At 46.1% G+C, this 23,806-nt stretch overlaps 1 protein-coding gene across 1 annotated transcript in view; it reads right to left on the bottom strand.

The window, feature by feature from the left end:
* LOC138676277 (NACHT, LRR and PYD domains-containing protein 1 homolog) overlaps nt 1-23,806 on the bottom strand; it is a 77,064-nt gene that overhangs the window by 40,619 nt on the left and 12,639 nt on the right. Inside the window, exon 2 of the mRNA XM_069765418.1 lies at nt 9,173-9,237. The gene's annotated coding sequence lies outside the window, so the exon portion shown is untranslated. The remainder of the gene's footprint in view (nt 1-9,172; nt 9,238-23,806) is intronic.

Here is a 23,806-nt window from a genome sequence, read left to right as displayed (position 1 = left end):
CCGTACCCACTGTATACAGCTATGTTATAAACATAGCAAAAACCTTTTTATAATTCAGTAATTTTTTTATATCTTGAAAGTATCTGAACAGAAGCGTTGGTTTATCTATGACTCTCAACCATTCCTGTTTATAGCACGGCAGACAAAGCAAAATTGCGTAAGCTAATTATCAATTTATACTTCTCTCCATAGTAGATCAATGTGGGAAAATGAAAAATATATATATACATACATGCTCTATATGCCATCTGTTTGTTCCTTGCGAGCTATCAACTGTTGAATGTAATATCTCAAGCACCATGCCATTGACATTTTGAATCCATCCAGGCTTCCGAAGTATGAACACTAACATGGCAATCCATGTACTGGTTGCAACACTTTAATTACTGAATACTTGTTTAAATATTTTGACTTTTAGGGTAAGTTCACACAGTGCATTTTTGCTGCATTTTTTTTCTGCAGCAAAACCTGATCATCTTGGCAGGAAAGTAGTTTTTGCTGCGATTTTGCCACGTTTTTGGTGCTTTTTTATGCGTTTTTTTTCTCTTTGTGCATGCCAATAAAGTTGAGTGCACACAGAGAAAAAAAAACAAATTCCTGTAGATAGATAGAATGAATAGATATATAGATACATTACCTGCGGTATCCTCTTCCCTAGCATTTTCCCTCGGTGCAGAGGTTACCTCAGGTCAGGCTGTGAGGGAGCGCAGGCTCAGTGATGTTACTAAGCCTGTGCCCGCTCCGTCTGAGGCCGGCCTCACACTCATCGTATAAAAATACGGTCCGTTATTTACGGTCGTAATACGCAGAGAAGTCCCCAAAATAGTGATCCGTATGTCATCCGTAGGCAGGGTGTGTCAGCGTATTTTGCGCATGGTATCCTCCGTATCTAATCCGTATGGCATCCGTACTGCGAGATTTTCTCGCAGGCTTGCAAAACCGACATACGGACATACAATGGATCCATGGGCTCAAATAATTGTAAAAACATATATACTGTCATTATATATATATATATATATATATATATATATATATATATATATATATATATATATATATATATATATATATATATATATATATACCTATATCCATCATTGCCCCAATTCTTCTATACGGTAGTGAGGTCTGGGGCCCAGTCTCATACCCAAACTGGTCAAAGTGGGACGCTGGGCCGACAGAAATATTCCACCTAGAGTTCTGCAAGCATCTTCTCCAAGTCCATCGGAGCACATCAAATAGCGCCTGCCGAGCAGAGCTGGGCAGTTTCCCACTACACATCGCAATAAAGAAGAAGGCGCTGTCATTCAAGGCTCATCTACAAAGTAACAGTCCCAACTCCTACCATCACAAAGCCTTCCTACACCAGGAAGCCTCAGGAAGCCTCCCAAGGAAAAGTACCCAAAGCCAGTCTGACCAACCCATCAACCTCCATGGCCTGACAAAAGGTGAAATCCAGAAAATGGTACACAAAGTCAAAGAGGAATATCTCAGCATCTGGAGGAACGACATAAACAAATCCCAGAAACTGACAATATACCGGAATCTACAGAGGGAGTACAAACTGGCCCCATATCTAGAGAAACTAGAAAACCCCAAAGATCGACAGATCCTGAGCCGGTACAGACTGAGCGCCCACAGCCTACTCATCGAATCCGGGCGGCACCGACAGAACTACAAGCCTCGAGAGAGCAGACTCTGCCAGCAGTGCCCCCAGGAGGCCGTGGAGGATGAGGCCCACTTCCTGCTGAGGTGCTCCAAATACTCCGCAGTGAGGGACACTCACTTCAAGAGACTGTCTGATCTCCTCCCAGACTTCACCTCCAAGGAGGAGGAAGAGAAACTGCCGATAATACTGGGGGAAGAGGAAAGTGCAGTGGCCGTAGCAGCGGAATATGTCAGTGCCTGCCACAGACTAAGAGGAGCCTGATATGTCATGGACTCCCGTACCCCAACACTGGACAAATCCCTATCCCCCGACTAAAGAGCCAGATATGTCATGGACTCCTATACCCCACCCTGGAAACATCCCCTATCCTCTAAAAGGAATTTGATATTCCCTGGACCTCTATATGCCCCCCCCTCCCCCACCCCCGTATTTTTACCATATGCTTTGGCAATGCTAACATGTACTTAGTCTTGCCAATAAAGCTCATTTGAATTGAAATTGAATTAAATATATACAGTGGGGCAAAAAAGTATTTAGTCAGTCAGCAATAGTGCAAGTTCCACCACTTAAAAAGATGAGAGGCGTCTGTAATTTACATCATAGGTAGACCTCAACTATGGGAGACAAACTGAGAAAAAAAAATCCAGAAAATCACATTGTCTGTTTTTTTTAACATTTTATTTGCATATTATGGTGGAAAATAAGTATTTGGTCACAAACAAAATTTCATCTCAATACTTTGTAATATATCCTTTGTTGGCAATGACAGAGGTCAAACGTTTTCTGTAAGTCTTCACAAGGTTGCCACACACTGTAGTTGGTATGTTGGCCCATTCCTCCATGCAGATCTCCTCTAGAGCAGTGATGTTTTTGGCTTTTCGCTTGGCAACACGGACTTTCAACTCCCTCCAAAGGTTTTCTATAGGGTTGAGATCTGGAGACTGGCTAGGCCACTCCAGGACCTTGAGATGCTTCTTACGAAGCCCCTCTTTCGTTGCCCTGGCGGTGTGCTTTGGATCATTGTCATGTTGAAAGACCCAGCCACGTTTCATCTTCAATGCCCTTGCTGATGGAAGGAGGTTTGCACTCAAAATCTCACGATACATGGCCCCATTCATTCTTTCATGTACCCGGATCAGTCGTCCTGGCCCCTTTGCAGAGAAACAGCCCCAAAGCATGATGTTTCCACCACCATGCTTTACAGTAGGTATCGTGTTTGATGGATGCAACTCAGTATTCTTTTTCCTCCAAACACGACAAGTTGTGTTTCTACCAAACAGTTCCAGTTTGGTTTCATCAGACCATAGGACATTCTCCCAAAACTCCTCTGGATCATCCAAATGCTCTCTAGCAAACTTCAGACGGGCCCGGACATGTACTGGCTTAAGCAGTGGGACACGTCTGGCACTGCAGGATCTGAGTCCATGGTGGCATAGTGTGTTACTTATGGTAGGCCTTGTTACATTGGTCCCAGCTCTCTGCAGTTCATTCACTAGGTCCCCCCGCGTGGTTCTGGGATTTTTGCTCACCGTTCTTGTGATCATTCTGACCCCACGGGGTGGGATTTTGCGTGGAGCCCCAGATCGAGGGAGATTATGAGTGGTCTTGTATGTCTTCCATTTTCTAATTATTGCTCCCACTGTTGATTTCTTCACTCCAAGCTGGTTGGCTATTGCAGATTCAGTCTTCCCAGCCTGGTGCAGGGCTACAATTTTGTTACTGGTGTCCTTTGACAGCTCTTTGGTCTTCACCATAGTGGAGTTTGGAGTCAGACTGTTTGAGGGTGTGCACAGGTGTCTTTTTATACTGATAACAAGTTTAAACAGGTGCCATTACTACAGGTAATGAGTGGAGGAAAGAGGAGACTCTTAAAGAAGAAGTTACAGGTCTGTGAGAGCCAGAAATCTTGATTGTTTGTTTCTGACCAAATACTTATGTTCCACCATAATATGCAAATAAAATGTTAAAAAAAACAGACAATGTGATTTTCTGGATTTTTTTTTCTCAGTTTGTCTCCCATAGTTGAGGTCTACCTATGATGTAAATTACAGACGCCTCTCATCTTTTTAAGTGGTGTAACTTGCACTATTGCTGACTGACTAAATACTTTTTTGCCCCACTGTATGTCAGTGAGACACACATTATATTATATATCACACAGCGCTAGATAGCTTAAAAGCCGGTAATTCAATTGCCGGCTTTTCCTATCTCCTTCTCAAACCCGACACGATATGAGACATGGTTTACATACAGTAAACCATCTCATATCCCTTTTTTGGCATATTCCACACTACTAATGTTAGTAGTGTGTATGTGCAAAATTTGGGCGCTCTAGCTATTAAAGGGTTAAATCGCTGAAAAAATTGGCGTGGGCTCCCGTATAATTTTCTCCGCCAGAGTGGTAAAGCCAGTGACTGAGGGCAGATATTAATAGCCTGGAGAGGGTCCATGGTTATTGGCGCCCCCCCCCCCCCCCCCCCCCCCCGGCTAAAAAAAATCTGCCCCCAGCCACCCCAGAAAAGGCACATCTGGAAGATGCGCCTATTCTGGCACTTGGCCACGCTCTTCCCATTCCCATGTAGCAGTGGGATAGGGGGTGATGAAGGGTTAATGTCACCTTGCTATTGTAAGGTGTCATTAAGCCAGATTAATAGTGGAGATGCGTCAATTATGACACCTATCCATTATTAATCCAATAGTATGAAATGTTTAATAAAACACACACACACATTATTACAAAGTATTTTAATGAAATAAATACACAGGTTATTGTAATATTTTATTATACTGGTAATCCACCTGAAGACCCTCGTTCTGTAAAAAAGGAAAAATAAAAAATCAACAATATCCCATACCTTCCGTCGTTCTGTCACGTCCCACGATGTAAATCCATCTGAAGGGGTTAAATCATTTTACACCGAGGAGCTCTGCTAATGCAGCTGTGCTCCTGGCTGTAAAATTCTGTGAATGAATGGAATGCAGGGGAATGACCTGTAGTTACCTTGAGTTGCGGTGATGCGCCCTCTGCTGGATGTCCTCATATGAACTAGAGCGTGGGAACTTTTCAGAATATTTTCCCAGGCTCAAGTTCATACGAGAACATCCAGCAGAGGGCGCATCACCGCAACTCGAGGTAACTACAGGTCATTCACCTACATTCCATTCATTTGCTGGGTTTTTACAGGCAGGGGCGGCTGCATTAGCAAGCTTCTGCTTGTAAAATGATTTAACCCCTTCAGATGGATTTACATCGTGGGACATGACAGAATGACGGAAGGTATGGGATATTGTTGATTTTTTATTTTTCCTTTTTTACAGAACGAGGGTCTTCAGGTGGATTACCAGTATAATAAAATATTACAACAACCTGTGTATTTATTTCATTAAAATACTTTGTAATAATGTGTGTGTGTGTTTTATTAACCATTTCATACTATTGGATTAATAATAGATAGGTGTCATAATTGACACCTCTCCATTATTAATCTGGCTTAATGTCACCTTACAATAGCAAAGTGACATTAACCCTTCATTACCCCACATCCCACTGCTACACGGGAATGGGAAGAGAGTGGCCAAGTGCCAGAATAGGCGCATCTTCCAGATGTGCCTATTCTGGGGTGGCTGGGGGCAGATTTTTTTTAGCCAGGGGGGGGGGCAATAACCATGGACCCTCTCCAGGCTATTAATATCTGCCCTCAGTCACTGGCTTTCCCACTCTGGCGGAGAAAATTGCGCTGGAGCCCACGCCAATTTTTTCCGCGATTTAACCCTTTAATTTAATAGCTAGAGCGCCCAAATTTTGCACATACACACTACTAACATTAGTAGTGTGGAATATGCAAAAAAAAAAGGGATATGAGATGGTTTACTGTATGTAAACCATGTCTCATATGTCGGGATTGAGAAGGAGATAGGAAAAGCCGGCAATTGAATTACCGGCTTCTAAGCTATCTAGCGCTGTGTGAAATATTAATATTATATATATATATATATATATATATATATATATATATATACACAGGTCCTTCTCAAAAAATTAGCATATAGTGTTAAATTTCATTATTTACCATAATGTAATGATTACAATTAAACTTTCATATATTATAGATTCATTATCCACCAACTGAAATTTGTCACGTCTTATTGTTTTAATACTGATGATTTTGGCATACAACTCCTGATAACCCAAAAAACCTGTCTCAATAAATTAGCATATTTCACCCATCCAATCAAATAAAAGTGTTTTTTAATAACAAACAAAAAAACCATCAAATAATAATGTTCAGTTATGCACTCAATACTTGGTCGGGAATCCTTTGGCAGAAATGACTGCTTCAATGCGGCGTGGCATGGAGGCAATCAGCCTGTGACACTGTTGAGATGTTATGGAGACCCAGGATGCTTCATTAGCGGCCTTAAGCTCATCCAGAGTGTTGGGTCTTGCGTCTCTCAACTTTCTCTTCACAATATCCCACAGATTCTCTATGGGGTTCAGGTCAGGAGAGTTGGCAGGCCAATTGAGCACAGTAATACCATGGTCAGTAAACCATTTACCAGTGGTTTTGGCACTGTGAGCAGGTGCCAGGTTGTGCTGAAAAATGAAATCTTCATCTCCATAAAGCATTTCAGCCGATGGAAGCATGAAGTGCTCCAAAATCTCCTGATAGCTAGCTGCATTGACCCTGCCCTTGATGAAACACAGTGGACCAACACCAGCAGCTGACATGGCACCCCACACCATCACTGACTGTGGGTACTTGACACTGGACTTCAGGCATTTTGGCATTTCCTTCTCCCCAGTCTTCCTCCAGACTCTGGCACCTTGATTTCCGAATGACATGCAAAATTTGCTTTCATCAGAAAAAAGTACTTGGGACCACTTAGCAACAGTCCAGTGCTGCTTCTCTGTAGCCCATTTCGGCACCTGTAGCCCATTTCCTGCACACGCCTGTGCACAGTGGCTCTGGATGTTTCCACACCAGACTCAGTCCACTGCTTCCTCAGGTTCCCCAAGGTCTGGAATCGGTCCTTCTCCACAATCTTCCTCAGGGTCCGGTCTCCTCTTCTCGTTGTACAGCGTTTTCTGCCACATTGTTTCCTTCCAACAGACTTACCATTGAGGTGCCTTGATACAGCACTCTGGGAACAGCCTATTTGTTGAGAAATTTCTTTCTGGGTCTTACCCTCTTGCTTGAGGGTGTCAATGATGGCCTTCTTGACATCTGTCAGGTCGCTAGTCTTAAGGTACTGTCACACTAGACGATATCGCTAGCGATCCGTGACGTTGCAGCGTCCTCGCTAGCGATATCGTCCAGTGTGACAGGCAGCAGCGATCAGGCCCCTGCTGGGAGATCGCTGGTCGGGGAAGAAAGTCCAGAACTTTATTTCGTCGCTGGACTCCCCGTAGACATCGCTGAATCGGCGTGTGTGACACCGATTCAGCGATGTCTTCACTGGTAACCAGGGTAAACATCGGGTAACTAAGCGCAGGGCCGCGCTTAGTAACCCGATGTTTACCCTGGTTACCAGCGTAAAAAAACAAACAGTACATACTTACATTCAGCTGTCTGTCCCTTGCCGTCTGGTTCCTGCACTGACTGCTGGCCGTAAAGTGAAAGCAGAGCACAGCCACAGCGGTGAGTCACCGCTGTGTGACTCACTGCTGTGCTTTCACTTTCACTTTACGGCCAGCAGTCAGTGCAGGAACCAGACGGCAAGGGACAGACAGCTGAATGTAAGTATGTACTGTTTGTTTTTTTACGCTGGTAACCAGGGTAAACATCGGGTTACTAAGCGCGGCCCTGCGCTTAGTTACCCGATGTTTACCCTGGTTACCGCGGACCTCGGGATCGTTGGTCGCTGGAGAGCTGTCCGTGTGACAGCTCTCCAGCGACCAAACAGCGACGCTGCAGCGATCCGGATCGTTGTCGGTATCGCTGCAGCGTCGCTAAGTGTGACGGTACCTTTACCCATGATGGGGGTTTTGAGTAATGAACCAGGCAGGGAGTTTATAAAAGCCTCAGGTATCTTTTGCATGTGTTTAGAGTTAATTAGTTGATTCAGAAGATTAGGGTAATAGGTCGTTTAGAGAACCTTTTCTTGATATGCTAATTTATTGAGACAGGTTTTTTGGGTTATCAGGAGTTGTATGCCAAAATCATCAGTATTAAAACAATAAAAGACGTGACAAATTTCAGTTGGTGGATAATGAATCTATAATATATGAAAGTTTAATTGTAATCATTACATTATGGTAAATAATGAAATTTAACACTATACGCTAATTTTTTGAGAAGGACCTGTATATATATATATATATATATATATATATATATATATATATATATATATATATACCCCTATACTATGTGTAGACAATTATCTTAGCTATTCTATTGTAACTTGTCAGTGTGATTTTACTGTACACCGCACTGAATTGCCGGCTTTTCTATAGAACACCGCTGCGTATTTCTCTCAAGTCACACTGTTGGTCCGTGTGTAATCCGTATTTTTCTCCCCCCCATAGACATTCATTGGCATATTTTTGGCGCAATACGGTGACAAACGCAGCATGCTGCGATTTTCTACGGCCGTAGAAGACCGTATAATACGGATCAGTAAAATACGGCAGATAGGAGCTGGGTCATAGAGAATCATTGTACCGTATGCAATCTGTATTTTCTGCACCTCTCATACGTCTGTAAAACTCGCTAGTGTGAGGCCTGCCTCATTCATTCCCCAGTAGCTTACAGCCAGGAGCGGTCGCATTAGCAGCACTCCCGGTTGTAAGCTTTATCTCCCCCAGTTACTGCCTGGGACACTTGTTATATCGGACTACGACTTATCAGAGAGGATACTTTTGCTTTTTTATTTTATTTTTATTACAGAAGATCGATGGCTTAGCTTTGAAATGGCAGAACAATAAAAAGATGGTCAAAACTGTGTGGTGTTTTATTTAATTAAAAGACTTTTTTCTGCATGTGTGTGTTTATTTAACCCTTTCACTGCTATAGGATTAGTAATGGAGAGGTGTCTTATTGACACCTCTCCATTACTAAGCCGACTTAACGTCACCTTACAATAGCAAGGTGACATTAACAACTCATTACCTCGCTTGCCATCCCTACAGGGCAAGTGGAAAGAGCCTGGGAAAGTGCCAGAATTGGCGCATCTAATAGATATGCCTTTTCTGGGCAGCTGTGGGCTGCTATTTTTAGGCTGGGGGCCTATATCAATGGCACCTTACTAGTCGGAGAATATCAGCCCCCAGCTCTGAGCTTTAGCAAGACTGTGCCCGTCACTGATTGGTCGCGGGCCGGACTGAGACAGCCAGAGGACCGGGTGTGGCTCGCAGGCCAAACTTTGCCCAGTTCTGGGCTATGGTGAACTGCTCCACAATTTTTGACAAACTATCCAGGTAACCAGCTTATTTGAAAACATTTGTGAAAAAGGGACATTTAAATGCATTATTATATTTTTTGCATACAATATACATACCGTAGATTTTTTTTTATAAAGAAGATTTCCAGATTAGAAACAGAGGCTCACAAATTATTAGATACCTGTTAAAAAAACAAATACAGTCAATACTCGCTCTTTGCAATTTCAGTTCGGGCGTCCTACTACTGGTCCCATCTCTATGACTTGGCTTTAGAGCAAACGTAACAACTATGCATATCACCACGGCAGCCAATCACTGACCTTAGCAGCTCTGCTGATGTAGATGGTTCAGGCCTCTGTACTCAGTGACTGACAGCAAAGGTGATATGCACTGTAGTCATGACATCACAAAACACAGAATTTGTATTAGTAACAGGGAGTAGCTTTTGCTCGTGCAAATTATGTTATCATGCCCACTGTGGGTGTGGTAACATGGCTGACTAGTCTGGGGCAACTAACACTCTAGCAACTAGTCAAAGCCCACATTAGCATAGAAACGGGGACATTATAAATGCTTTTTTTTAGACCTTGTTTTCACTCAATAACGTTACACAGGCCTGGTTAGGCAGGGGTTTTGCACATAGGTGAATGCTGCTGGGTTGGCGGGAGTGGGGGACCCGACAGGTTCCCTTTAATATTGTGAGATTTTATTACCCACCAGTTAGTAAGGGCAATAGCTATTGGGAACAGGGCTACCACTAGGAATTTCGTGGACCCATACTGGTAAAAATGTTGGGGCTCCTTTAAACTCCGCCCAAGCTCCACCCTAGCCACGCCTCCACCCCTCGAACCTTCCACAGACCCACCACCCTCTATTGGAAAAAATCCTCTTCTGCACCACATCCTCACCAATCACACATATACAGTTTCCATCACCAGATCACTTACATAGCCAGCAGCTTTTGTTTTGGCCAGGCCCTACTCTAACCAATTAAATAAAAATATACCTAAATTATATCGGGTATTTTAAGAAATGTTTATTTTTCAATTTTTTAAATGACCAATATTATCACATACAAGGGATAAATACCACCGCACCATGACCGAATCACATATTACCACCACATGGTGAGCAATAATACCATATACAAGGAACAAATACCACCACACCATGACCAGACTACATTTTACCACCACTTAGTGACCGAATACTACAATACTGATCATTAATATAAAAAAACATAATACTAATGCCATTATACACAGGAGATCTGTTCTTAATATACAATGTTCTTGTACAGGTAATAGTGATCACCGGTGACATACACAGGAGCTCTGTATATAGTGTCAGTGTACAGATAATACAGTGATCACCAGTGACATTATATATAGGAGCAGTTTTTCGACGCATCCGCTGCCCACTCTAAAGTCCGGGGAGGAGGGGGGTGAGTTCCGTCCACGCATGCGTGGAAGGAAATGGCGGATCCGACGTACAAAAAAATGTTACATTGAACGTTTTTTCGTGCCGACGGTCCGCCAAAACACAACGGATCCAGTGCACGACGGATCTTTCATACAGTACATACAACATACAGTACATTCAACATATAACATACAGAACAAACAGTACATGCACCATACAACATGCAACATACACCATGCAACATTCACCATGCAACATACCATGCAATTCCGTGCTGCAAAAACAGCTGCGAATCTGCAATCAAATCCGCAACGTGTGCACACAGCCATAGACTTGCATTGAGTCGGTCCCATCCGCAGCAAAACCGAAGATGTAAAAAAGATCTGCGGTTTAGCTGCAGATGTGGGTCCGAAAAACGCTGCAGTTCGGGAGGAGGGAAGTGGGTGGGCGGAGTGTGGGCAGTGACTGTGTGCGTGTATGTGTGTGCGGGCAAGTTCTGCGGGCTGTTTGGGTGTGTGCAGATGTGTGCTGGGCTGTCTGGGTGTGTGCGGGTCTGTCCGAGTGTGTGCGGTCTTTGGTGTGTGCATGTGTGTGCGTGCGCAGGCATCGTCCGATGGGACTACAAGTCCCAACGGGCTATGCCTGCTACAGTGACAGTGATTTACACATTAGCCAATGATAGGACAGTAGTAGTCCCATCATCCAGCTAATGTGTTGAATGTAAAAAAAAGCATTAAGCTACTTACTGGTAGCAGCATTTTTCGGAGGCCCATGACAGCACTACGAGAGAGGGGATCCGCCCTTCAGGAACAGGAAACCTACAGATACAAAAGGGCGGCACCTCTCCCCCTGCATCAGTTGTATATTAGAGCCTGAGAGGACTACCGCGGTTAGTAGCACACAAACATACATTATATACAGTTTATGTACAAAAATAATCCATCATATTGAACTATATACCACACGTGAGATCTATCTATCTCATTATATACATTATAGGAAGTGCAACCCCCACGTGAATAGGGAGGGAACTAAGGGTGCTGTCATGGGCCTCCGAAAAATGCTGCTACCAGTAAGTAGCTTAATGCTTTATTCGGACTCCCATGACAGCACTACGAGAGAATTACAGAGATGTAAACTACCTTAGGGAGGGACTATAGCCTGTAGCACCCTTAACCCGAAGGTGAGATCAGAAGAGAACCCCAAGTCCAACCTATAGTGCTTGAAAAAGGTGGAAGGGGATGACCACGTAGCCGCCTTACATATCTGGTCGATGGAAACTCCAGATCTTTCAGCCCAGGATGTAGCCATGGCCCGGGTGGAATGTGCCCTCAGATTCTGCGGAACAGGACCTCCACCTGCAGTATAAGCCAGAGAGATAGCCTCCCTAATCCACTTCGCTAACGTGCACTTTGACACTCTAAGACCTTTCCTGGGACCTTGGAAGGATAGAAACAAAGCCTCCTCTCTCTTCCAAGCATCAGTGACTGAAATATATTCTAAGAGACATCTCCTAACATCTAACGTATGGAGTAACTGTTCTTTGGAATTAGAAGGATTAGGGAGAAATGATGGTAGAACTATCTCCTGAGATCTATGAAAATCTGAGACCACTTTAGGTAAATAAGCTGGATCTGGTCTGAGGACTACTCTGTCCTGTAGAAACTCTGTATAGGGGGACAGCCTAGAAAGAGCCTGTATGTCTCCTACCCTACGAGCAGATGTAATTGCCACCAAAAATGCTGTTTTGAGGGATAGTAATTTAAGTGAGGCTGAATGTAAAGGCTCAAACGGTTCTTTAGTCAAAGCAGAGAGGACTAGATTGAGATCCCAAGGCATTGACCTATTCCTGTGTATAGGTCTGGACCTACTAGCTGCTTTGATGAACCTTGATACCCAATAATTACCAGCAATGTTACAAGAAAATAGGGCCCCTAGGGCTGAGACTTGTACTTTTAGCGTACTCGTGGATAGATTTAGCTCTAGCCCTCTCTGCAGGAATTCTAGAATCTGGTTAATTGGTAAACCCTCTTCGATATTAAAATTTGAAGAGGCCAGAAACTTCCTCCAAGTTCTAGAGTAGATCTTAGTTGTTATGAGTTTTCTACTCTTCATAAGGGTATCAATGAGATTTGGAGAAAATCCTCTGTTTTTTAACAGTGACCTCTCAAAGACCATGCCGTCAAATGGAGACCCTTCACTTGTGGATGGTTGATCGGACCTTGATGAAGTAGGTCCGGGATGTCCGGCAGTACCCAGGGGTCTTCCACCGACATGGTCCTGAGCCAGGAGAACCAAGCTCTTCGGGGCCAGAACGGAGCGATCAGTATGATTCTCGCTTGATCCTCCCTTATCTTTCTGACCACCAGAGGCAACAGGTTTAGCGGGGGGAACGCATATGCCAATCGGAAATCCCATCTGATCAGGAAGGCATCCACTGCCAGCGGATATTCCCTGGGATTCAAGGAACAGAATATTTTCGTTTTTCTGTTGTCCTTGCTGGCAAATAAGTCCACCTCTGGATGACCCCACCTGCGGACAATTTGGTTGAAGATTTTTGAGTTCAGAGACCATTCTCCTTGTCTTAAGGTGTTTCGACTTAGAAAGTCCGCCCTTATATTTTCCTTCCCTTTTATATGCACTGCTGTTAAAGATAGAAAATGGTCTTCCGCTATCCGGAGCAGGCGGTCCGCTATTTCCATCAGGAACTCGGAGCGTGTTCCACCTTGGTGATTCACGTAGGCCACTGCCACCTGGTTGTCGGAGAGGATTTTGACATGGTGACCCTGTAGATACACGAGGAGTTCCTTAATTGAGAATTCAATTGCCATCAACTCCTTCTGATTGGAAGAGGCTGACATTTGGGGGTCCCATAGACCCTGGACTACCACGTCACCCATGTGTGCCCCCCACCCCGTGGGGCTGGCGTCTGTTGTGATTACCCGAGTCACCTGAGTCACCCAGGGAACTCCTGCTGACAGATTGTCTTCCTCTAGCCACCATCTAAGAGATGTAAGAACCCCTGGACTCAATGTCATCTGACCCTGCAAGGAACCCTGTAAGACCCTATCATAATGTAGTACGTCAAACTGTAAAGGCCTGGAGTGGAACTGGGCCCAACGGACGGCGGGGATACAGGAAGTTAGGGAACCTAACAAAGACATAGCCTGTCTAAGGGTCATGGATGGTTTATTAATTGCTTTTAACACCTGTTGTTGGATATGAAGCAATTTATCAGGCGGAAGACAGCATTGTTGGGACTCGGAATTTAACAGCAGCCCTAGGAACCTCTGGGTCTTTAGGGGTTGCAATCGGGATTTATCATAATTTATGATCCAGCCCAGATTTTCCAGTTTAAATATAGCTGTTTTAACCTGAGCCAGGCAATGGTCTACTGAGTTCCCCACTATTAGGAAATCATCCAGATAAGGAACAATGAGAATATCGGATTCACGTAAGTGCGCCATAACCTCCGCAACTACTTTAGTAAATACCCGGGGAGACGTTGAGAGGCCGAAGGGAAGGGCTCTAAATTGAAAATGGCGAACAATACCTCCCATAGACACCGCCACACGTAGAAACTTCTGGAAGTTTTCGTGGATAGGAACATGATAGTATGCATCCTTTAAGTCCACAACTACCATGAAGCAGTGTTTAAACAACATCTTTATTGCAGAACTGATTGACTCCATTTTAAACGTGTTATTAACCAGGTATTCATTAAGGGATTTAAGATTGATAATAGTCCTGAACGACTTGTCTGGTTTTTGAATCAAAAAAAGAGGAGAGTAGAATCCTCTTCCTCTCTCTGACTCCGGAACCTCAATCAGTACATTTTTACGGCATAAAGTCATGACCTCTGACTCTAAGGCCGTCTGCTCAATAGTGGAGGAACGCAAGGGGGTTAACATAAACTTATCACGAGGCCAATGAACAAATTCCAATTTTAGGCCTTCCGATACAATACCTCGGACCCAGACACTATTCGTGATGTTAGTCCAAGCGGAAGAGAAGGTTGACAATCTCCCTCCCACAGGGATTGCTAGTCATTGGTCTGGTTTCTTACGTTCTTTTGAGGAACGGCGAAACATGTAACCCGTACCTCTCCTGCGTCTATCCTCCCATCTAAAATTTTCTCTAGAGGGTGAGGATGCGCGCTTCCTTCCACGACCAAATCTCCTTCTGTTAAATGGACGCCGGTAAGAAGCTGATGACAAATTAGGAAATTTCTTCTTATCATCTCCAGCCTTTTCGAGCAGCTCATCCAAGGTTGGCCCAAAGAGATATTCCCCTTTACATGGGATAGCGCATAATTTGGATCTTGACTGGATATCCCCCGACCAACACTTCAACCATAAGGCTCTACGAGCCGCGTTGGAGAGTCCTGCTGCTCTGGCCGCCATTCTGACCGAGTCCACAGACGCGTCCGACCAGAAAGCCGCAGCATCCTGAATCACTGGAAGCGCACCTAGAATAGAATTCCTGGAGGCGCCTTCTTTAAGCTGGGATTCCAACTGTTCCAACCAGACCATTAGGGATCTGGCTGTACAAGTCGCAGCCACTGCTGGCCTCAAGGATCCGGCTGCCATCTCCCACGTACCCTTAAGGAAGATCTCCGCCTTCCTGTCAAGAGGGTCTTTAAGGGACCCCATGTCCTCGAAAGGTAAAGCTGCTTTCTTAGATGCCTTCGCCACCGCCGCATCTAATTTAGGGGCCTTGTCCCAGGTATCCACATCCGTATCTTCAAAGGGATACCTGCGCTTTAAAGCCGGTGGCAAAGAACCTTTCTTCTCCGGTTTTTTCCATTCCCGGAGAATCAGGTCTTGAATCTTATCAATCACCGGGAAGGATCTGCGTTTCTTGTGTTCCAAGCCGCTGAACATTAGCTCCTGACGGGAAAGCTGAGTCTTAGGCTCTTCTAGGCCCATCGTACCTCTGACCGACTTGACTAACTTATCCACCCGGTCCAGAGGCAGACAGAATCGGCCAGATTCCTCTTCTGATGACGAGGAAGAGAGATTTGAGCGATAAGAACCTTCCTCTTTATCTTCCTCTGACGAATCAGAGATCACCGAGGCTCTCTGTTTTGAACTTCCCGCCTGGGACATAGACCGCAGGGATTCCCTTACTTATGTACGGATCATCTCACGCAGATTAGCCATAGAGGCAGATTCTTCCGCTACCTAGGGGAGGACAATAAGGGAGATACCATCTATCTAGCCTGATGTCACTCAACCCTTCCACTCCTGTAAACCTCACCGTCTGTTGTATACAGGAGGCACACAATTTTTTAGGGTAGGAATCTGGTAAGGGAACTTCACATAGGGCACACTCCTTATGTTTCGACTTTGCACTTCTCTTCCCCTAGAATGACAAAGTATAAGGGGCCCGCGTCACTGAGTGAACATTCACGTAGATCACTTACCAGTGTACGTGAAAGAGAAAGGTACCGGAACACGAGGGGGCTCCTTGCCAGTCGAAGCTCTAGATCCTTGCCTGGACGAGCTTTTACGGCTGGACTGGTCACTTCTGATATCCTTTCCCACGGCTTCCTGCCGTACTTTATCCAGAAGTTGAGGCTGCTGCTCACCATCATCTGCCATGATGAAGCTGTGGCCAAAAGCAGGGTTCTATCGCCAACACCTGCTTATATCCCCCTGTATTCCGGTCAGCAGGCCATCTGGCGTGTCCCCATTGGTTCCTGATGATCAGGCTGCAGCTGGGAGGTTAGCGGTGGTAGTACAGAAGAACCGGCGACCGGACCATGGGCGCCGCCATCTTGGAAAGACCGCGCATGCGCAGTCAACCCGCAAACCGGAAGCGCCTGCCGGCTCCACCCCCGGCGCCCCAGCGTTCCGGAAACGCTCAGTGAGCGATGCAGGACGCCGGGAATGCCCAGCAGTGCTCCGGACGGCGCCCACTTCCGACGCCGCAACCACACCACCGCACCTCACTGCCGCCGTCTGCTCAGGGGGGGGAAATGAAACTTACCAACGCCGGCTTCCGGAGACAAGGAATCCTCCGGACCCTGCTCCCTGCTGCCAACGCCACTGACGTGCAGTCCAGCCTGGACCACCGTGGCGTCTCCAGGACTTTCCGCACCGGTCGAGGTAGGAGACCCCCCCGCTACCAGATTCGACCGGCCGGCCTGGGCTCCTTACGAGATGAAATCTGTAGGATCCTGTCCCTCCAGGAACAGGAAACCAACTGATGATGCAGGGGGAGAGGTGCCGCCCTTTTGTATCTGTAGGTTTCCTGTTCCTGAAGGGCGGATCCCCTCTCTCGTAGTGCTGTCATGGGAGTCCGAATAAAACAAACATATATACACATGTACAGTACATACAACATACAGTACATAAACATACAGTACATGCAACACACACCATACATCATGCAACATACAACATACAACATGAAACATACACCAAGGAACATACACCATGCAACATACACCATGCAACATTCAACATGCAACACACACCATGCAACATACACCATACAATATGCAACATACACCATGCAACATACAGAACATACAACATTGTTATGATCCGGTGACCTTGGAGCTGCATGAGAACTTTCACTGGAGAAAGTGGCCACTATACTGACTGCAACCCTGAACTTAACACCGCAACTAGAAGTAACCATGGAGTGTACCTAACACCTAGACACCTCGTCACAGCCGGAGGACTAAATACCCCTAAAGATGGAAATCGGAATACTATCTTGCCTCAGAGAAAATCCCCAAAGGATAGACAGCCCCCCACAAATACTGGTGGTGAGTCGGAGAGGAAAAAACATACACAGGCAGAAAAAACAGGATTTAGCACAGGAGGCCACTCTAGCTAGATAGGACAGAATAGGACAGAGTTCTGTGCGGTCAGTATTAAAACCCTTCAAAAAATCCACAGCAGAATATACAAAAAACTTCCTACATCCAACTAAAGATGTAGGAGCGTATATCTGCAACTCCAGTGAAACCAACCAGACTGAGAAAACACAGACACAGTCTAATCTGGACAAAAGAAAAACAAACGAACAGTACTGAAAATAAGCACACTGCATGTGTGCCACAGGAAAAGAAACAGGCACTTATCTTTGCTGAACTGGCAGATATGCAGGAGAGGCCAGGCAGAGATCCAACACTTCCAAAGAAACATTGACAACTGGCAAGGGCTAAAGGATTCAGCACACCTAAATATCCCAGTCAGAATTGTAATTATCCGATACACCTGGCCAGGACTGCGAGTTAGAGACAACAGCATTCCCACCAACAACCACTGGAGGGAACCCAAGAGCAGAATTCACAACAGTACCCCCCCCCTTGAGGAGGGGTCACCGAACCCTCACCAGGGCCCCCAGGACGAGCCAGATGAAAGGCATGGACCAAATCAGCAGCATGGACATCAGAGGCAAAAACCCAAAAATTATCCTTCTGGCCATAACCCTTCCATTTGACCAGGTACTGAAGCTTCCGCCTCGAAAAACGGGAATCCAAAATCTTCTCAACAGCATTCCCACCAACAACCACTGGAGGGAACCCAAGAGCAGAATTCACAACAGTACCCCCCCCTTGAGGAGGGGTCACCGAACCCTCACCAGGGCCCCCAGGACGAGCCAGATGAAAGGCATGGACCAAATCAGCAGCATGGACATCAGAGGCAAAAACCCAAAAATTATCCTTCTGGCCATAACCCTTCCATTTGACCAGGTACTGAAGCTTCCGCCTCGAAAAACGGGAATCCAAAATCTTCTCAACAGCATTCCCACCAACAACCACTGGAGGGAACCCAAGAGCAGAATTCACAACAGTACCCCTCCCTTGAGGAGGGGTCACCGAACCCTCACCAGGGCCCCCAGGACGATCAGGACGAGCCAGATGAAAGGCATGGACCAAATCAGCAGCATGGACATCAGAGGCAAAAACCCAAAAATTATCCTCCTGGCCATAACCCTTCCATTTGACCAGGTACTGAAGCTTCCGCCTTGAAAAACGGGAATCCAAAATCTTCTCAACAACATATTCCATCTCCCCATCAACCAACACAGGGGCCGGAGGATCAACAGAGGGAACAACGGGCTCCACATATTTCTGCAACAAAGATCTATGGAAGACATTATGGATAGCAAAAGAGGCCGGAAGCGCCAGTCGAAAAGACACCGGATTAATAATCCTATAAGGACCAATAAACCGATGTTTAAACTTAGGAGAAGAAACCTTCATAGGAACATGACGGGAAGACAACCAGACCAGATCCCCAACCCGAAGCCGGGAACCAACACACCGACAACGATTAGCAAAACGTTGAGCCTCCTCTTGAGACAACACCAACTTGTCCACCACATGAGCCCAAATCTGCTGCAACCTGTCCACCACAGAATCCACACCAGGACATTCAGAAGGCTCAACCTGCCCAGAAGAAAAACGAGGATGAAAACCAAAATTACAAAAAAAAAGGTGAAACCAAAGTAGCCGAACTAGCCCGATTATTAAGGGCAAACTCGGCCAATGGCAAGAAGGCCACCCAATCATCCTGATCAGCAGACACAAAGCAACTCAAATAAGTCTCCAAGGTCTGATTAGTTTGCTCGGTCTGGCCATTAGTCTGAGGATGAAACGCAGAAGAAAAAGACAAATCAATGCCCAGCCTAGCACAAAAGGCCCGCCAAAACCTAGAAACAAACTGGGAACCTCTGTTGGAAACAATATTCTCCGGAATACCATGCAAACGAACCACATGCTGAAAGAACAACGGAACCAAATCAGAAGAGGAAGGCAATTTAGGTAAGGGCACCAAATGAACCATCTTAGAGAACCGGTCACAAACAACCCAGATAACAGACATCTTCTGGGAGACCGGAAGGTCAGAAATAAAATCCATCGAAATATGCGTCCAGGGCCTCTCAGGGACTGGCAATGGCAAAAGCAACCCACTAGCACGGGAGCAACAAAGCTTGGCCCGCGCACAAGTCCCACAGGACTGCACAAAAGAACGCACATCACGTGACAATGAAGGCCACCAAAAGGACCTACCAACCAAATCTCTGGTACCAAAAATGCCAGGATGACCAGCCAACACGGAACAGTGAACCTCAGAAATCACTCTACTAGTCCATCTGTCAGGCACAAACAGTTTCCCCACAGGACAGCGGTCAGGTTTGTCAACCTGAAATTCCTGAAGAACCCGTCGTAAATCAGGGGAAATGGCAGAAAGGACCACCCCCTCTTTCAGAATACCGACCGGCTCTTAGACATCAGGAGAATCAGGCAAAAAACTCCTAGAGAGGGCATCAGCCTTAATATTCTTAGAACCCGGAAGGTACGAGACCACGAAATCAAAACGGGAAAAAAACAAGGACCATCGAGCCTGTCTAGGATTCAGCCGTTTAGCAGACTCGAGGAAAATCAAATTCTTATGATCAGTCAAGACCACAATACGGTGCTTAGCTCCCTCAAGCCAATGTCGCCACTCCTCAAACGCCCACTTCATAGCCAACAACTCCCGATTGCCGACATCATAATTGCGTTCAGCAGGCGAAAACTTACGGGAAAAGAAGGCACACGGTTTCATTAAGGAATCAACAGGATCCCTCTGAGACAAAATGGCCCCTGCCCCAATCTCAGAAGCGTCAACCTCAACCTGAAACGGAAGAGAAACATCCTGTTGGCGCAACACTGGAGCAAAAGTAAATCGACGTTTAAGCTCCTGAAAGGCAGAGACAGCCGCAGAGGACCAATTCGCCACATCAGCGCCCTTCTTCGTCAAATCGGTCAAGGGTTTAACCACGCTGGAAAAATCAGCAATGAAACGGCGATAAAAATTTGCAAAACCCAAAAATTTCTGAAGGCTCTTCAAGGATGTGGGCTGACTCCAATCATGAATGGCCTGAACCTTAACCGGATCCATCTCTATAGACGAAGGAGAAAAAATGAAGCCCAAAAAAAGAGACTTTCTGCACCCCAAAGAGACACTCAGACCCTTTCACAAACAGGGCATTGTCACGAAGGATCTGAAATACCATCCTGACCTGTCGCACATGAGACTCCCAATCATCGGAAAAAAATCAAAATATCGTCCAAATATACAATCAAGAATTTATCAAGATAAGTCCGGAAGATATCATGCATGAAGGACTGAAAAACAGATGGAGAATTAGAGAGTCTGAATGGCATCACAAGGTATTCAAAATGGCCTTCGGGCGTGTTAAACGCAGTTTTCCATTCATCACCCTGCTTAATACGAACAAGATTATATGCCCCTCGAAGGTCAATCTTAGTAAACCAACTAGCTCCCTTAATCCTAGCAAACAAATCGGAAAGCAAAGGTAAAGGGTATTGAAACTTGACCGTGATTTTATTCAAGAGGCGATAATCTATAAAGGGTCTCAAGGAACCATCTTTTTTAGCAACAAAAAAGAACCCCGCTCCCAACAGTGAAGAAGATGGCCGAATATGCCCTTTCTCCAAAGACTCCTTAATATAGCTCCGCATGGCTGTATGTTCAGGCACAGATAGATTAAAAAGTCGACCCTTAGGAAACTTACAGCCTGGAATCAAGTCAATAGCACAATCACAGTCCCTGTGCGGTGGAAGGAAACTGGACTTGGGCTCATCGAATACATCCTGAAAATCAGACAAAAACTCTGGAATCTCAGAAGGTGAAGAAGAGGAGATTGACATTAAAGGGAACCTGTCACCCCGTTTTTTCAGATTGAGATAAAAAATACTGTTAAATAGGGCCTGCGCTGTGCGTTACAATAGTGTATGTGTTACGCTCGCGCCCTGACTGGTGGGCGTGAGCTCGGGGGTTTTGTGGCCCCACTGTGCCACAAACCAGATTACCCTGGAAGGGGCGTGACTATGACAGCTGCCTGGGTTTTCACTGGAGCCTCTGATGGTGAGGACAGGCTTGTGCAGCAGGCAGCTGCCAGGTGCTACTCCAGGGTGGTGTCTGGCTGTGGCTGCTGATCCCACTTGGGAGACAGGAACACCAGGATTGGTGCGGGCATTAGGCAGGACTGGCAGAAGAGCACGGCTGGAACACAGACGAGTAGGCTGGCACGGCTGAGACAGGGCTGGCAGAGACACGGCAGAGAACACAGGGCTGGCAGAGACACGGCAGGAAATAGGACTGGCTAGGACAGCAGGAACACAGGACTGGAAGGCAGGGCAGGAACGGCAGGACTGGCAGGAACACAGGATTGGGAGGCACGGCAGAGAACACAGGACTGGTTGATGTGGTATATGAAGGAACAGGTAAGGGCCTGTTCACACTGGACGTGCAGGTACAGATATGTAGTTTGGAACACAGGGCTGGCAGAGACACGGCAGAGAACACAGGGCTTGCTAGGACGGCAGGAGACACAGAACTGACTTAGGACGGCAGGAGACAGGACTGGCTAGGATGGCAGGAAACACAGGACTAGCTGATGAGATATTAGAATCAGGCTGCACTCAGATGACACCCGAGTGCAGTCCAAGTGTGAGTGAGATGAAGGAACAGGTAGGGATATATAGTTTGGAGGAACAGGTAGGGACCTGTTCACACAGGAGAGGAGTGAAAGACTGCAGATAGGAATGGAAAAGCAGCAAGCGGTAGCGTAGCGACAAAAGCTGAGCAGAGCCACAAAGAATGTGGAGAGAAGCTGCAGCAAGAGATACTGCAGAAGCTAGGCAAAGTGGAACCGCAAGGATTGCAGAGGGGAACTGCAGCAAGAGGTTTCTGCAGCAACGGGAGCGGAGCAGAGCAAGACGGAGCAGAACCACAGAAGTGCAGAGCAGCGGCAAAGCCACCAAGATGCAGAGCGGGCAGAGCCGCAAGAGTGCAGAGTGCAAGCAGACCGAGAACACAAGGAAAGACACAGCAGGGAAGGAAGGCACACACAAGGAGACCGAGACAAGACTAAGTACAGACAAGGCAATGGAACAAGACACAGGGACAAAGACACAGGGACCAGGATATTCTGCCTCCTGGAGGGCGGACAAAGATCAAGGCAAATGCACAGAGAAAAGCCTCCAGAGAGGGAGCAACACAGAGCTAGACCTGGCAAACTCAGAAGCAAAACACTAACTGAGCAAACACATTGCACAGGCCCAGACCACAGGGTGGAGCAGCACTATATACAGGAGGCCTCTTGGTAATTGGTCAGGAACTGATTGGACATGTGCACCTGATTCCTATAAGAACCAGAGAGTTCAGGCGCCGGCCCCCTATACACACAGCCATGAGGCATGCACAGAGCAGAGGAACAGACTATGGAGCTGGCCAGAAACAGAAACCACATCATGACCTGGAGCAGTGGGTAAGATTGTGTGAGAGATGTGAGGCCATGCCATGATGCCAGCTGAGTTGTTACAGTACCCCCCCCCTTTACGGCCCCTCCTCTTCAAGCCCGCCAGAACAACCTGTAGAAGAAGGATAGGAGCACACATAGTCATAGCCATCACAACATTCCTCTCGTAGAATGAGGTATTTGAGACATTAGAGATCTCAGGATGCTCAGTCTCTGAGTCCAGTACGATTACCTTCCCACACAGAAGACACAAGGGACAGGACTTCTTTCACCTGGTTAATTGAAAGCAGGGACTTGGAAGCTTGCGATTTGACCACAACATAATGTGATTCCTTGGAAACTGAAGACACGTTCACTGGATCCAACTTAAGCCCATCATTACAAGAAAATTGGACCTTCTCCTTTAGACCGGTGGGAAGCAGAGATGAGAATACTTCTGTCTTGGGATCTTCACCAAATAGCCAGATGGAAACTGGAGGCATACATACAGGAAACATCTTCAGCCTGGTACCCTGAAAAAACTGGACCTCCTCTTCTAGATTAGAGGATGAGTAAGTCTCTGTCTTAGTATCAAGTAGCCACTTGGAAGCAGAAGACATACATTCAGGAAGCCCCATCAGCTTGTTACTCAGACAAAACTGGACCATCTCTTCCTCCGGACTGGTGAAGAACAGAGATGCAAGAGCTTCAGCTTCAACTTCTTCATCCACCTGCCACATGGAATCTGAAGGCATCATTACAGGAAGCATCTTCTTCCCAAAGTTCAGGGAAAAATTTTTAAGTGACAGGGATGTTCCTGGGAACTGGTCACTGGAGGTGTGCGGAGAGGACGCCACTGCTTTCTTTACTTCAGTGAGGTCAGCACACCGTGACTCAATAGCCAGCTGTTTAGGTGGCGAAGATATCAACACTGTAGATTGACCTAGCAGTTTAGGAACAAGAAACTTCTGGAGACTTGATAGTTCCAAACGCAGAACCACGCTGGGTCTTTGGACCGGAACGGACAGCAGAGTATCCGGTTCAGAACGACCGAC

The sequence above is a fragment of the Ranitomeya imitator genome, chromosome 4, assembly GCF_032444005.1.
Source record: "Ranitomeya imitator isolate aRanImi1 chromosome 4, aRanImi1.pri, whole genome shotgun sequence".
Lineage (NCBI taxonomy): Eukaryota > Metazoa > Chordata > Amphibia > Anura > Dendrobatidae > Ranitomeya > Ranitomeya imitator.
The sequence above is the reverse complement of the archived record's forward strand: the minus strand, read 5'-3'. Positions and strand labels throughout refer to the sequence as shown.